The sequence below is a fragment of the Miscanthus floridulus genome, chromosome 19, assembly GCF_019320115.1.
Source record: "Miscanthus floridulus cultivar M001 chromosome 19, ASM1932011v1, whole genome shotgun sequence".
Classification (NCBI taxonomy): Eukaryota; Viridiplantae; Streptophyta; class Magnoliopsida; order Poales; family Poaceae; genus Miscanthus; species Miscanthus floridulus.
The window spans coordinates 64,644,098-64,658,343 of NC_089598.1; the positions used below are offsets into that span (position 1 = coordinate 64,644,098).

At 45.5% G+C, this 14,246-nt stretch overlaps 1 pseudogene; it reads left to right on the forward strand.

The window, feature by feature from the left end:
* Nucleotides 1–1,023: 1,023 nt before the first annotated feature.
* Nucleotides 1,024–12,500, forward strand: LOC136527148 (U-box domain-containing protein 6-like; annotated as a pseudogene).
* The last annotated feature ends 1,746 nt before the right edge of the window (nt 12,501–14,246 follow it).

The window sequence follows — 14,246 nt, forward strand, 5'->3', positions numbered from 1 at the left end:
AGGGTATTACGTCATACTGACGGCTTGAACCTGTCTAACTCGTGTGTCTCTGTTGCCTTCTTTTTCTTGATCTCACGCTCATCTACCGATCAATCTACCTTCGTGGGATACCCCTCGAAAGACTGCCGACGATATTCTATCGATACTAAGAATAATTAAATGTTGTGCTATATCTCTGGCAAATAGAATGGTTGAATATTGAAATATGCGATGAGTCATTGGATTAAAAAATCTATATGCTTGGATAAAATAAACCGCAACAAATAAAAATATATCATACCAAATATCAAGAAGTTATTTATTAGCGCTGACGGACGTGTTTTACGACTTACCACCAAGCCTATACCAGTTGAGAAGCTGGGCCAGTTTGGATGTCAAATTTTTTGGCAAAACGTTACTGTAGCGTTTTTGTTGTTATTTGGTAATTAGTATCTAATCATAGTCTAATTAGGTTTAAAAAATTCGTCTCGTGAATTTCGTCTAAACTGTGTAATTAGTTTTATTTTTTATTTATATTTAATGCTTCATGAATACGTCAAAGATTTAATGTGATAGAAAATCTTGAAAAATTTGACATTTTAGGGTGCAAACTAACCAGCGCCCTGGTGCCCCCGGCCGCCAACCCATATCGTGGGCCCTGCAGCCGCCTACCACGGTCCACGGAGACGACACGAGTCAGGGGGAGCTCGAGAGTGATCAGGTTTCAAGGCGCCGGCGCGGTGGTGGCATCTTTTCTCAAGTGGCGGGGGACGAGAGAGCGACTTCTACGGGAACTTTTCTGAATGATTAATGAGCAGATTAGCATGGGCGGCCCGGCATCTGCACTTGGGCATTTGAGATTGCCCCGCTCGATTATCTTATAATCTGTATTTTTTAATTTATTTTTTTTAATTAAAATAATGTTTTTTTTTCACAGTAAATCAGGCCGAGAAATATTTTAGTTTATTTTTTTAAGCGAAACTAACGGGGTTCCGAGAGCTTTTGCAGCTTCCACTCCCTTATTCTTTTTCAGCGAAGCCGACGGGGTCCGATAGCGTTTGCAGCTTCCACTCCCTTTCTCTGTTTCTCAGCGCTTTAACTCCACTCCATTCCATTACCCCACTGACCCTGTCTGTCGTCTGAGTGAGAGAGAGAAGCTTCCAGTTTTCGTCGACGCAGTGCAGCAGCTGGACTGCAGGAGCAGCCATCGTTAGTGACCTTTGCACTTCCCCATGCGTGCTGCTCTCGCCTCCCATCTTGCTGTTTCCTTTCTGAAATCCAGAGAAAAAGAGGACCGAACGAGGAATCTGCAAGCTTCTTCCTTTCTCCAGAGGTGGGCTTCTTCTTTTTATGTTTCTTTTTGAAAAATACTGTTGGTGTGTGCTTGGAGTGACACGAGCTTTAAGTTCTTCCTTCTTCCTCTTTTTTCCTTTTTAGTTCTTTGTCCCCAATTTCGTTAGTTCATCGGACAATCGCATGCTTAGGATTGTTTACGGTTCTCTTGAAACACGGTAACAGAGCTTCCGCCTTGGGTTTTTTCGTCCTGTGCTCCAGTAATCTTCGCCCAATAATAACAATTAACTTGGAGGGTGTGCTTTGTTAGAAATCAGAAAGATTTCCCGTGGAAAATGGATCAATCACCCTACTGTTTTTCTCGCCAATTATTCAGTCATGACAAGGAAATTGGAGTGCTCCAAAAAAGGTTTAAGAAATATTGATAGAGAAATTTTATTTGCGTGTGGGGTACTAGGATATGGTTTTCAGAAGACAAGTTTTAGTATTATATCTATTAAAAAGAGCATTACTTCGTGATAGTTTTAGCTTCAGTCGCACTTTCATGAAAATTTGATTTTGAGCAAAGTTCAGTGGACTTTTGGAATGTGTTTGAGGAGATCCACCTCATTCCACATGTTTTGGGTGGATTTTGGTGATTTTTTTGAAAGTTTGATTGAGGTGAACATTAGTTCTACACATATGGATTTAGATGGGTATGGGTCCTACTTGGCATCCTCCCTTGACTTCTATGTTCTAACTATGCACAGTTATTTGCAAATTAATCCTTTCACACTTTTTTTTGAGGAAAACTTTTATCTGGCAATAAACATTGAATAAAACTTGAAGGAGTTCAGTTAACTCTATCTTTTTAATTTGTTCACTGATACCATTGTTTATCCTATGGCTTCTTGACAGTTTGAGAATCCTGTGGTTGCTTCTTCCCTTTGTGAATGGAGAAAAATAATGATGAAGCAATGGGTACATCTCGGCACAACTCTCATCCAAAGGTATAAATTGGATTTCAATCGCCTAGATTTACATAATATATAAGCTTAAAACAATTTCCTTGTTGTGTTCCATAGACACAACATTACAGCCCATACGATTATAGTTCTTTTTCCTACGGACATAGGAAAGTAGCCATAAGTTGTTGTTTGACATCTGGTGCAAAATTAAAACTACTGGCTCGGTAAGGAAACATTTGGTTTTGTGCCATGGTGTGGTCCACAACATCCAATCCGAAATCAAGCCTATGTCGCTGTTTGGTTTGAGTTCTCAGACTGCATCATCCTGCATTGTATGTTTAGCTTATCATTAGAACCAGGTCCGGCCCATCCAGGGAAAAAAAATCAGCAGATGACACAACCCTGGACCGATCCATGCTGTTCAGGCTTCAGGGCATCTCCTGAAACCAACTATGCTGTAAAATTACTCACTACAGGAAAATAACAAAGATGAAAGACTCTCAATAATACATATAAAAGAGTGAAATGTGTTGGAGACAAATCATAGGTTTGGGGCTAGATTCAGATTTCATTAGCCTTGCCACAAACCATGGCAGGTTGGGGATACATATAGGGCTGCATACTTGGTCCTTAGGAAAGGATTACAACATATTCTAGAGATGCTAAAGCAAGATAAGATAAAGATAAGGTGCTGACATAGCAGCCATCAACTACTCTAGATAAGTATCCTAAGTAGATAAGCAGAAGACTTATGCTTTCATTCTCTCCTTAAGTCTTGTGTGGCGCCTTCTGGGGAATTTGAGCCATCCCAATCCTGGCGCGAAGCTCCTGGAACTTGACCCACCCAAGGGACTTGGTGAGAAGATTGGCGAGCTGGTCCTCGGTGTTGATGTAGCCAGCCTTGATGCTCCCCTTGTCCAAGCAGCTCCTGATGAAGTGGTACTTGATACGGATATGCTTGCTGCGCTTATGGAAGACGGGGTTCTTCGACAAGGCCAAGGTGGACTTGCTGTCCACTCTGAGCTCCACTGCTTCTGCGTCTCGGCCCAGGAGATCGGCCAGCAGCCGAGCCAACTAGAGAGCCTGAGTCGAAGCGGTAGTGGCAGCGATGTACTCCGCCTCGCAACTGGACAGAGCCACCACTTGCTCCTTGCCCGACTGCCAGCTGATCAGACACTTGCCAAGGAAGAACAGCGTCCCGCTGGTGCTCTTGCTCGTGTCGCTGTCGCTGGCGAGGTCGCTGTCGCTGTACCCGATGAAGTGCTCTGCACTAGGACACCTCGGGTAGTGCAAGCCATCGTCGGAGGTGCCCGCAACATAGCGGAGGATCCTCTTGACGGCCTGCTCGTGCTTCGTCATCAGTCGTCGCATGAACCGACTGACGTATCCAACGGCGAACGCCAGGTGCAATCGCGTGTGGACAAGGTAGCGAAGGCTGCCCGCAATGCGCCGGTACCACGTGGCGTTGACCTCCTTCGCCGTGCTGTCGTGGCTCAGCTTCAGCCTCTTCTCCATGGGAGTGTGGGTTGGGTTGCAGCCGGTGAGCCCGCCCAACTTGACGATGCGCTTGGGGTAGGCGGTCTGGCGAAGGGAGATGCCAGAGCTGTTCTGGTGGACGACCTTAATCCCCAGGTAGAAGGAGAGAAGGCCCAAGTCGCTCATTTGGAAGGTTGCCTTCATCTCCTTGAACGCCTCCACCTTGGCCTCCTTGGTGCCGGTGATCAGCAAGTCGTCGACGTAGATGCCTACCAACAGGGCATTGCCTCCCTTGCCCCGTCGGTAGACTGCAGCCGCGTGAGGACTCTGCTGGAACCCCATTTGCTTGAAGGTGGAGTCCAGCTTGGCGTTCCAAGCTCGTGGCGCCTGCCGCAAGCCGTAGAGGGCCTTGCGCAGTCAGAGAACCTTGTTCTCCTTACCAGGGATGACGAATCCTGGTGGCTGGTGGACGTAGACCTCCTCCTTTAGGTTACCATTGAGGAAGATGGACTTGATGTCCATGTGGTGCACATGCCAACCCTCTTGGGCCTCCAGCGCGGGATGCTCGAGCGGACCAGTATGGCTTCCACGGACGGGACGCGGGCCACCTGGACGGGCTTGGCGAATGCGAGGCAGCCGAAGACGCAGAGGTGGCTGACCATCGGTTTGCACCCGTGCCAAGCCTCGTACGACGTCTTGCCGTCAAGGGCCTTGGTGGGCGAGCAGTTGAGGAGATAGACGGCAGTCATCACCGCCTCTCCTTAGTAGATTGCTGGCATCCCTCTCTGCTTGAGGAGAGCGCAGGCGATGGCCACCACCATCTGGTTGCGGCGCTCAACGACACCATTCTTCTACGGGGTATACAGGGCAGAGAAATGGCGCTGGATCCTCTCGTCGGCGCAGTACACCGTGAACTTAGCCGCGGTGAACTTGGTGCGCAAGACCCGAAGCTTGCGGCCACACTCCTCCACAGCAGCTTGATTGCGCTTGATGGCGTGCGCAGCTGCCGCCTTGGTGTCGAGCAGGACCGCCCACATGTAGCGGGACACGTCATCGACGAGGAGCAGGAAGAAGCTCCAGCTTCTCCTTGGTGCGGAAGCTCGCCTAGCGGGGAAAGGGAAGCTGCCGCTGCTTGGTGAGGACGCAGATGTCGCAGAACTGCTCCACGTGCTTGACTCGCGGCATGCCTGCACCATCTCCTTGTTGCCGAGCCACTTCAGGGCCTCGAAGTTGAGGTGCCCAAAGCGCTCGTGCCACCGCCAGGCATTGTCGTTGCGGCGGGCTGCAAGACACATGGGCTGCGCCACCTACACGAGAAGAACATAGAGGCGGTTGGTGCCTCTGTTCACCTTGGCGAGAAGGTGAAGATGGCGATCCCAGATGCGCAGGACCCCGTGCTCGATCTCCACGCGCGAGCCATTCTCATCCAACTGTCCCAAGCTGATGATGGAGTTCCTCAGCGTGGGGATGTAGTAGACACCGGTGAGTAGTCAATGCTCGCCGGTCTTGGCGGTGAAGACGACGGAGCCGACGCCCTTGATCTCCACGGCGGAGGTGTCCCCAAACTTGACGGAGCCTCGAACGCCGGAGTCAAGTTCGGAGAAGAACTCCCGCCGCCCGGCCATGTGGTGGGTAGCGTCGGTGTCGAGGTACCACCCGTCGATCTTGTCGCCGTCGGACCCGTTGCCAAGGAAGATGTGGGCCCGCGTCTCGTCGAGGTGGAGGAGTGCGGCGGTGGCCGGCGAGGGAGAGGAGTGCGGCTCGATGCTCCCATGTACGAAGAACGGAGCTGGCTCGTCACCCTCTGCGCTTGCGCGACGTGTGCCCGACCGCCGCGGTTCGCCTGTCGGCGGTCCTTGGCCCAGTGGCCGGTCCTCCCGCAGTTCTTGCAGGTGTCGTCACGGGTAGCCTTGCGCTCGCCGTCGGCGCCGTCAAATGCGCCACCACGTGCTTGGGGAGCCTTGTCCCGCTTGCGGTTGCTCGTCGAACCCGAAGCCGAAGAACCCGAGGCCTCCCCGTTCTTCCGCTCCCACTGGTGGGCCAGCCACTGTTCCTCGGTGAAGTGAAGCTTGCCACCGATGGTGACCGGCTCTGAGGAAGGTTGCTACTCGCGGTTGTCGACGGCCTTAAGGCGACCCATCACCTCCTTGATCGACAGCTCGAAGAAGTCTAGCAACATCTCGATCACGATGGCGACCTGCGAATACTTCTTGGGGACGACGTGGAGGAGCTTCTCGACGGCTCTCTCCTCATCGATGTCATCGTCGCCGTACCGCGCCAACTGCTGCATCAGGGTGTTGAGGCGGAGAGCGAAGTCGTCGACGTCCTCACCCACTGCTGATACGTGCCGCGGCGATGGCGTCCCAGGCATCCTTGGCGGTCTCCTTGTCTGCGAGGGAGCAGTGCATCTCCATCGGAACAGCAGCAAGAAGCGCCTCGAGCGCCCGCCGATCCTTGTTGAAGTCAGTGTCGCCGTACCGTACCGCGTCCCACAAACGCCGCGCCTGCATCTTCATCTTCATCACCATGGACCACTCGGCGTAGTTGGTCTTGGTGAGCATGGACCATCCGCCGTTGGTGCCGGCATCCTTGACGACGGTCTGCACGACGAGAGGAGAGCCAGGCCGGCCCGACCGCACCGGTCCGATCTGTCGAAGCCGTGTGCTCGGTCCGGGCACCCGTGTCCGCCTCCGCACGAAGGGCGGCAGTGGCAGCCATCGCAGCCTGAGCCGCAGCCGCGGCCTGGCGAGCCGTCTCTGCCGCACGCTCGGCCGATAGCTCCGCTGCCGCGAGGCGCTCCGCCCGAACAGCTGCGGCCTACAGCGCCGCCGCGTCTCTCTCCCTCCGCTCTGCCTCCTCCAGCCGCGCTGCTCGCGCGTCCGCCGCCCGTGCGTCCTCTGCATCCCGCGCCGCACGCGCTGCTGCGCGCTCGCGCTCGATACGCAGAGGAGGCAGACTCCACGGAGGAGTGGGATCGGGAGTGGGTGGCCATGGCGGTGGATTTGTTATGGGAAGAAGAACCTAGGAAGAACTAGGCTTTGATTCCATTTGTTGGAGACAAATCACAGGTTTGGGGCTAGATTCATATTTCATTAGCCTTGCCACAAACCATGGCAAGTTGGCGATACATGTAGGGCTGCATACTTAGTCCTTAAGAAAGGATTACATCGTATTGTAGATATGCTAAAGTAGATGCTAAAGCAAGATAAGATAAAGATAAGGTGCTGACATAGCAGCCACCAACTACTCTAGACGAGTATCCTAAGTAGATAAGCACAAGACTTATGCTTTCAAAATGGACCATGGGTTCTTAAATTTTTCCCGCGTTTTCATCTAGGTGCATGAACTCTCAAATTGATCATCTGGGTCTTTCAACTTTTTTCATGTGGTTCATTCTAAGTTCATTCCAAATCGAATCATTGACCTGGACTCACATTGACCTGGACTCACATTGACCTTTGAGAGTTCATGGACCCACTTAGGGTGCATTTCACTCTTAATAAAAGATATGTTGTAGAAAAACTAGGAATAGTAGGGTGAACTTTGTTTTATACTTTGGAAGAGAGTTCAAAATTGGAATGTTTTAGTGAAGATGTAGCTAATAGTATTTAGTCATTTTCTGGTAAATTTATGCTACGATCTTTTTGCTACTCCCATTACAAGTTCACTTTCTTGGAAGTTTCATTTTTAAATCAAGTCCCATTCAAAATTTGAAGTCTTTGTTATTGCAATATCCAGCCATGCTTTATAATGTTAAATATTTGTAGCATGACATTTAGTAATTAGTACTTGTATTTTATGCATGAATTCCATTAACTTTTGGTCCAGTTTGGTGCTTTATTGTTTCAGGCACATGTTGAACTTGGACTTTATATTTCGAAACAAAGATAACTTATTAATGTCTTAATTAATTTTCATTGGCTTCTTGTGCAAAATAGGATTCCTGATTTGTTCTCTATATATTATCACATTGATTATGTTAATACTTTATTACTTTCCTACTCTGTTAGGTTCACAGCAAAATGTGCAATGAGTTGACTTTGATGCTGGATAAGGTTTCTTCTATTCTTCCATCAATAGAAGCTGCTCAACCAGGATGCAAAGCAGGTGTAGAGGAACTATGCAACCTATACAACATAGTTGGCAAAGGGAAACTCATAATCCAGAATTGCATTGAATGTAGCAGTCTTTACTTGGTATGATATTCCATTTCCTTGATACAGAAGATCTGTTATGAATTGCTTTCTGATGCTAATATCTCATTAGTACAAATTCAGGTACCTTTGAGAGACTGTAAAAAGGCTCTTCTAATTTTTTAATATGCTTATATTTCAGGCTATTACTAGTGAAGCTGACTGCAATGCGGTGTGAAAGGATAAGGAACTCGTTGAGGCGGAGCTTGTTCCTAATACAGAACATGGTTGAACAATTGTTAGCTAATGAGGTTAGTTTTGTATCAAATTATAGTACATGAGCTGAAACAACAATTCTAGGTGAACAAATCTTTTGCAATTCTTTGTGAATAGGTTTACAGTGTCAACCTTTATTTAACTGAAAGCAAAGTCTCTGTGAGTAGCCATTTGTTAGAAAAGCAATCAAGCATCCTTAATCTAATTGGTTAACCTCCTAGCCTAGCACTGCATGTATACGATGATGTTCGATAAAAGTTGTCACATGATCATAATTGTATTTTGTAAACATAGAAAACCTGTGTTTTAATAATTTATCATATTTTTCAGCTTTAGACAATCTCAACTAAAGATGCATCAGACCAAACTAACTATAGAAGACTAACACCACACAACAAAGGAAGGCATATGTCCAAAGGGACATATAGCCAAGACATCAGACAAATCTGATGAACAACAAAGAAGACAAAACTAAATCTCCAACAAGCAACTCATATAGTCATCCTGTGGCAATCCATCTTGTTAAGTGACGTTGACTGCAAAAGAACTACCTTCCCCGCATATTGGATGAAAATAGATCCATAGCTTGGGCGCTGGGCCAAATCCAGTAAAGTTGAAAGAGAATTTCAACCACTGGACAAGGGGCAACTGCCAAGCCAAGAAAACGTTGCCACAACAGGCCCCACCACCTTCCAAAAGGCAACGTGAGTCTGTAAGACATAGAGCCCCATTGAGAGCATTCTGGACACTACAATATAGCAACAACACCAAACCATCTTGTACAAGTCAACCATCGTTGGAAGACATCGATCCTCACACAACCGGCAACCCTGGGAATCCTCCCAAAGTAACGTATTTAAGAAGAAAACGACATCTGAAGACGCCCTAGCCCCTATCATAGATGCACCAACAAGGGGTTAGGGGCACAGAAATGTCTCCAGTGAGGGAAGTGGCATCCATGGGCGTCACCATTGTTAAAGGTGAGTAATGGGCAACAATGGTCGATGACGTTTCTTACCATCACCGCCCTCTGACCATCGAATGGACATTATAGATGCACCAAAGGCAATGGCCCAACAATAGATCAATCCTTGAAGGCCACTAAAAGCATATCCGGGGTGAACAGCGTGGTGGTAGAGCCTCTCATCGTGGAGCTCTGCCGCCTAAGTTCCTGCATGCTGAGGATTTTCGGACTTAGCATGTGTGAGTAGTGTGCATATGTATGTGGTTCGTTAGATGTATTTTGAGATTACTCAAACAATCACATCTCTATTTAAGTGTGCAGACAGTTTAGTACATTTGATTTGAGTCATTACATAATGCATGCCCTCCTAGCTATAAAAAAACAGATCTCGGGAGGGGCCACATACTGTGCGCACTGGTGAGGCACACGCACACACATCCCTGCTAGGCACCTCATGCCGCAAGCGCCCCTAGATAGGCATCACTCGGGACGTCCCCGCCGCCATGGGCGCTGGGCTGCCACGAACGCAGGCCCTCACCCCGGTCGATGAATGAGAACGTTGAGCGAACCACGCCACATGCGTCCGACAAAGGAGATCCGAAAACTGCGGCAGATCTGAGCGGCCAGAGGGAGGACAGGAAGGGGTGAAAGGAAAATAGGTGGTGCAGACGCATAGAGCGGTGACAGTGCCGCGTCGCCAGAGTTGAGGGAAGGTGGTGGGCTAGTCAGTGCTAGGGGAGGTTACCGCTTGCGTTTGGGATGGTGGCCTGCTTACAGTCTTATCATGTAACATTATGGTACCTGATCATAATTCTATTTTTCTTACTAACACATTTGATGAATTCATATTATAGCTTGCAGACAGCATATTTACATTCATTTGACTATTTATCACAGGTGGCTGATGTCCATAACGATCTTCGAGATCTGAAATTCATTGTTGATCCAGCAGAAGAGGATGCTGGAAAAGTAATTCTGGAGATGCTTCGGCATTCTGAAGTAACCCAAGAATTGGAGCTTCAGACTTTCCTTTTAGCAGCTTCAAAATTGAACATTTCATCACCTAAAGCTGTCCTAATTGAAAGAAGAGCAATCAAGAAATTACTTGCCAAGATCAATGGCACTGATCAAAAAAAGGAAGGAATCCTTAAGTACCTCCTATATCTAGTTAGGAAATACGGGAAGAATACCAAGCCAGGGACTAATGAAAAGAATCAAAATCTGAATGTTGCAACTGAAGTTGTGAGTTTAGACTCAATTGTTAATGGCATCAATACTATGGAAAGATGCAATTCAGCTGCAGAGTCAGCCAATATGAGATATGATGATCAGAATAGTTTGTCTGGAGCAGACACACCACCTCCAGAATTCTGCTGCCCATTGTCTTTGAAGCTGATGCGAGATCCTGTGATAATAACATCTGGACAAACATATGAAAGAGAAAATATCGAGAGATGGTTCAATGAGGGATATGATACTTGTCCTAGGACACATATGAAGTTAAAAAACTTAACAGTAACGCCAAATACATGCATGAAGGCTGTTATTCATAACTGGTGCAAAGATCATGAGCTTGAATCTACTTATTTGCCTGAGCAATTTCAGAATTGTTATTCTGTATCGAGTTTGCACAATGTCTCCGCACCTCTAATTATAGAAAAGAATAGAGATTACACAGTTGATTATAGCAGTTCATCTTTTGGACCATCAGGTGCTAGTTATATATCATCCCCCATGAGGGAAACAGAGCAGTCAAAGACTAGTTTTGATCAGTTTTATTCTAATGCCAATTACCAGTTGTATTTGTCCTTCTGCAACTTTGACAAGGCAATGTTCTTGGGTTTCTTCCATGAGCTGTCCGAGCTTCCCTTTGAACTGCAAAAAAAAGCTATCAGAGATTTGAAGACTGTTCTGAGAGGTGAAAATCAAATATGGCATTCTATGGTCTGCAATGGGTTTTTTGAAGCATTCCATGAATTCCTTAAGAATGATAGTGGAATTCACACACTGCAAGCTCGAAGGGCTGGGATTCAGTTTTTTCTTGCTTTCCTTTCTAGTGGCAGGTATGAATACTGATGTCCATATTCTGCATGACACTTCTTATTTGGGTTCTGGCACTTATTTTTTCCCATTTTGTTATCAACAATTGGAAGTCATAAACTGGCTTACCTGCTCCAGTTATGAACTTGTATATGGGTTTCCTTCTCTTTACCTAAATTTCTTTTGTGATATTCTCTTTTTTTTTATTGAAGATAAAGAAATGGATGCTAAGTATAAGACTGTGGTTAGTTCTTATGTTTTCACTCTAATGGATACTCATAAAACCTATGCTTTCCTTTTGATCTAGGGCTCGAATTCCTTCAGTTTGTGAAGATGTGATACTTCTGATTGCATCACTACTTGATTCGGAGTTCAAACAGGAAGCTCTTCAGATTGTACATGAATTGCTTCAGGAACCAAGTTGTCGAAAATCTAGTCTCATGGCCTCCGTTTTTTCTCCTTTAGTGTTTGGAGCTTTGGACAGTGGAGAAACCAAGTTCCTGGACCTCGCTCTGCAGGTCATCTGCAAGATTTCATCTGATAATGATATGAAATCATACCTTGTTTCCTCTGGAATAGTCTCGAGGCTATCCCTGCTCCTCGGTGAAGGCAAGATGACAGAATGCTCTTTGAAGATTTTACGGAACTTGAGTGAAGTGAAAGAGACGGCAGGGTTTATAATCAGAACAGGCAATTGCCTCAGCTACATTTCAGATCATCTGGACACTGGAAGACACAGCGAACGTGAACATGCAGTGGTCATCCTTCTAGCAGTATGTTCCCACAGTTCTGAGGTTTGTTCACTTGCCATGAAGGAAGGCGTCATCCCAGCCCTTGTAGACTTATCAGTGAGTGGAACCAAGGTGGCAAGAGATTGCTCAGTCAAGTTGCTTCAGCTTCTGAGGAACTTCAGGCGATGCGACCAGTTCAGCAGTTCATGTTCAAGCGAGGTAGCTGCTGATCATGTTTCAGAGAAGCCTCCCAATGATTCAGTTTGCAAACAGCCGATATCAAAGTCAGCCCGGTATATTTCAAGAAAGCTCAATGTTTTCTCGAAACCTCGGTCGCTGACCCTGGCTTGAGAAATGGAAGGGGACGGTTGGATCGAATCGAGCCCTATTCCACAGCACTAACTGCCTGATGTACAGATAGTAGCAGGTAGCGTTTGCCCAGATGAAATGCTTAGGGAGGCTTTTAAAAACTCACCATGTATTTCAAGTGAGTTTTTATTAGTTTTTTTTTTATTTTCTTCGCTAGGCGTTAGAAGAAAGTAGATGTATGCTCTAGACTGTTCGAGCTGGAAACCTGTGCGCCCTTTTATCATGGCATTGTCTTGTTTACTTTCTCAGTGTAGGAATTATACTTGCGTCATCAATTTTTGTCATTCTTATTGGTCCTTTTGTTATCACTCCATTTATTTTACAAGTAACACGCTAAGTTAAAAGTTCTAATGGACCATAACAACTGGAAGTTGCAACCACAATGTTGTCAGCATCGTTGAGCTTTCAGCAAACCTGAAAGGTCACAGGATCTTAATTGCAATGATGTGCAGCTATGCTATGTACAGGAGGGAAAAAAAACTTATTCGAGAAAGAAGAAAAAAACAGGTGGCAGGAAACAAAGCTATTTCCTAACAGAAAACAGCTATACATACAACAGGTATGGGCGATATGTTCAACATTCGGACATGTTGCTATGATCATAAAGAAGCTATCCTTATCAGATAGGCCAGTTTAACAATAATATCTGATTATGTACAGCTTCCGGGAAGCATAAATGTGAACAAGAGTACGTGTCATGTCGGTCCTCGTACTCATAAAATGTATTATTTTAGTCCTTAAACTTGTCAACGTATGCCATACCAGTTTTGGTTTTGTACTCACAAAGTGCATCATTTGATAGCTAAACTTGTCAATGTGTGTTATGACGGTCGTCGTAATTTCAAGCTGCATCGTTTCAGCTCTTAATCTCTGTTTGGGTCTTAATAGACATGACGTGGCATCCTAAATTTGTGCAGATATAAAACCAACATGTGGTCATCTAAATTTGAAATTAATTTTGAAACTTATCATGTTTTTTAAAAAATAGAGTAGAAAATCTACCCACGGATTAAATGGATTTTTAAATTAGTTTTTCACATAGAATTAATCCAACTAGGATAAAAGCGACACCTCTAGAAAATTAATTTGAAGTCAATTAAATTGTAGACAACTTAACAAAATGTAAGAAAAAAACTTAGGTAAGATATGAAAATCACTCATTTTTATTTAGTTAAGTTGTTGTCAATTTAACTAAATAAAAAATTGCTTTATAATATTTTTTTAAACTTAATTCTCCTAGGCTTTGCTTTCATCCTGATTGGATTAATTTTTATGGTGTGGAAAAATGAATTTAAAAAATTGTTTAAGCTATGAATAGATTTTCTACTCAGTTTTTTTAATATGTTTCAAAAATAAATTTGAAGTTTGGAAGACCACACCTAAGCTCCATGTGAGCACGCATTAGCATGCCACATCAGTGCCTGGGCACGAATCCAGGCCTGTTTGGATGACCGCTAAGACCCACATTAATAGCTGAAATGGACCGGCATGACACAACTTGACAAGTTTAACGACCAAAATGACATATTTTTTAGACCAAAATGATACACTTTGAGAATACGAGAGCCGGTATGACACACATTGACATGTTTAAGGACCAAAATAACACACTTTGGGACTAAAATGACGCGATTGGAGAGTACGAGGACCCGTATGACACACATTGACAAGTTTAAGGATCAAAATAATGCACTTTGTGAGTTCGAGGACTGGTGTGACACACCCACACAAGTTTGAGAATAGGTCATGTACTTTATTCTACGAACGTATATGGTTGCTAGTTGCTACTACAGACAGTCATTCACAAACCGGCTTGTTGCCAAAGCTTGTTAATTTAACAGAATTCCATGTCTAATGTCTGGGTCCACCCTATGTTCTATGGTAGCATTGCATTCTATTCGCCTTTTTTTTTTCTAAGCCCACTTGTCTTTGGCCGTGTTTACATAACGTTCTTTCATACTTTGTAAACGTGCCTTTATGTTCACGATTTGTACAATAATTTCCAAAAAACCACTGTCTAGCTTTTTTAGGCTGTGTT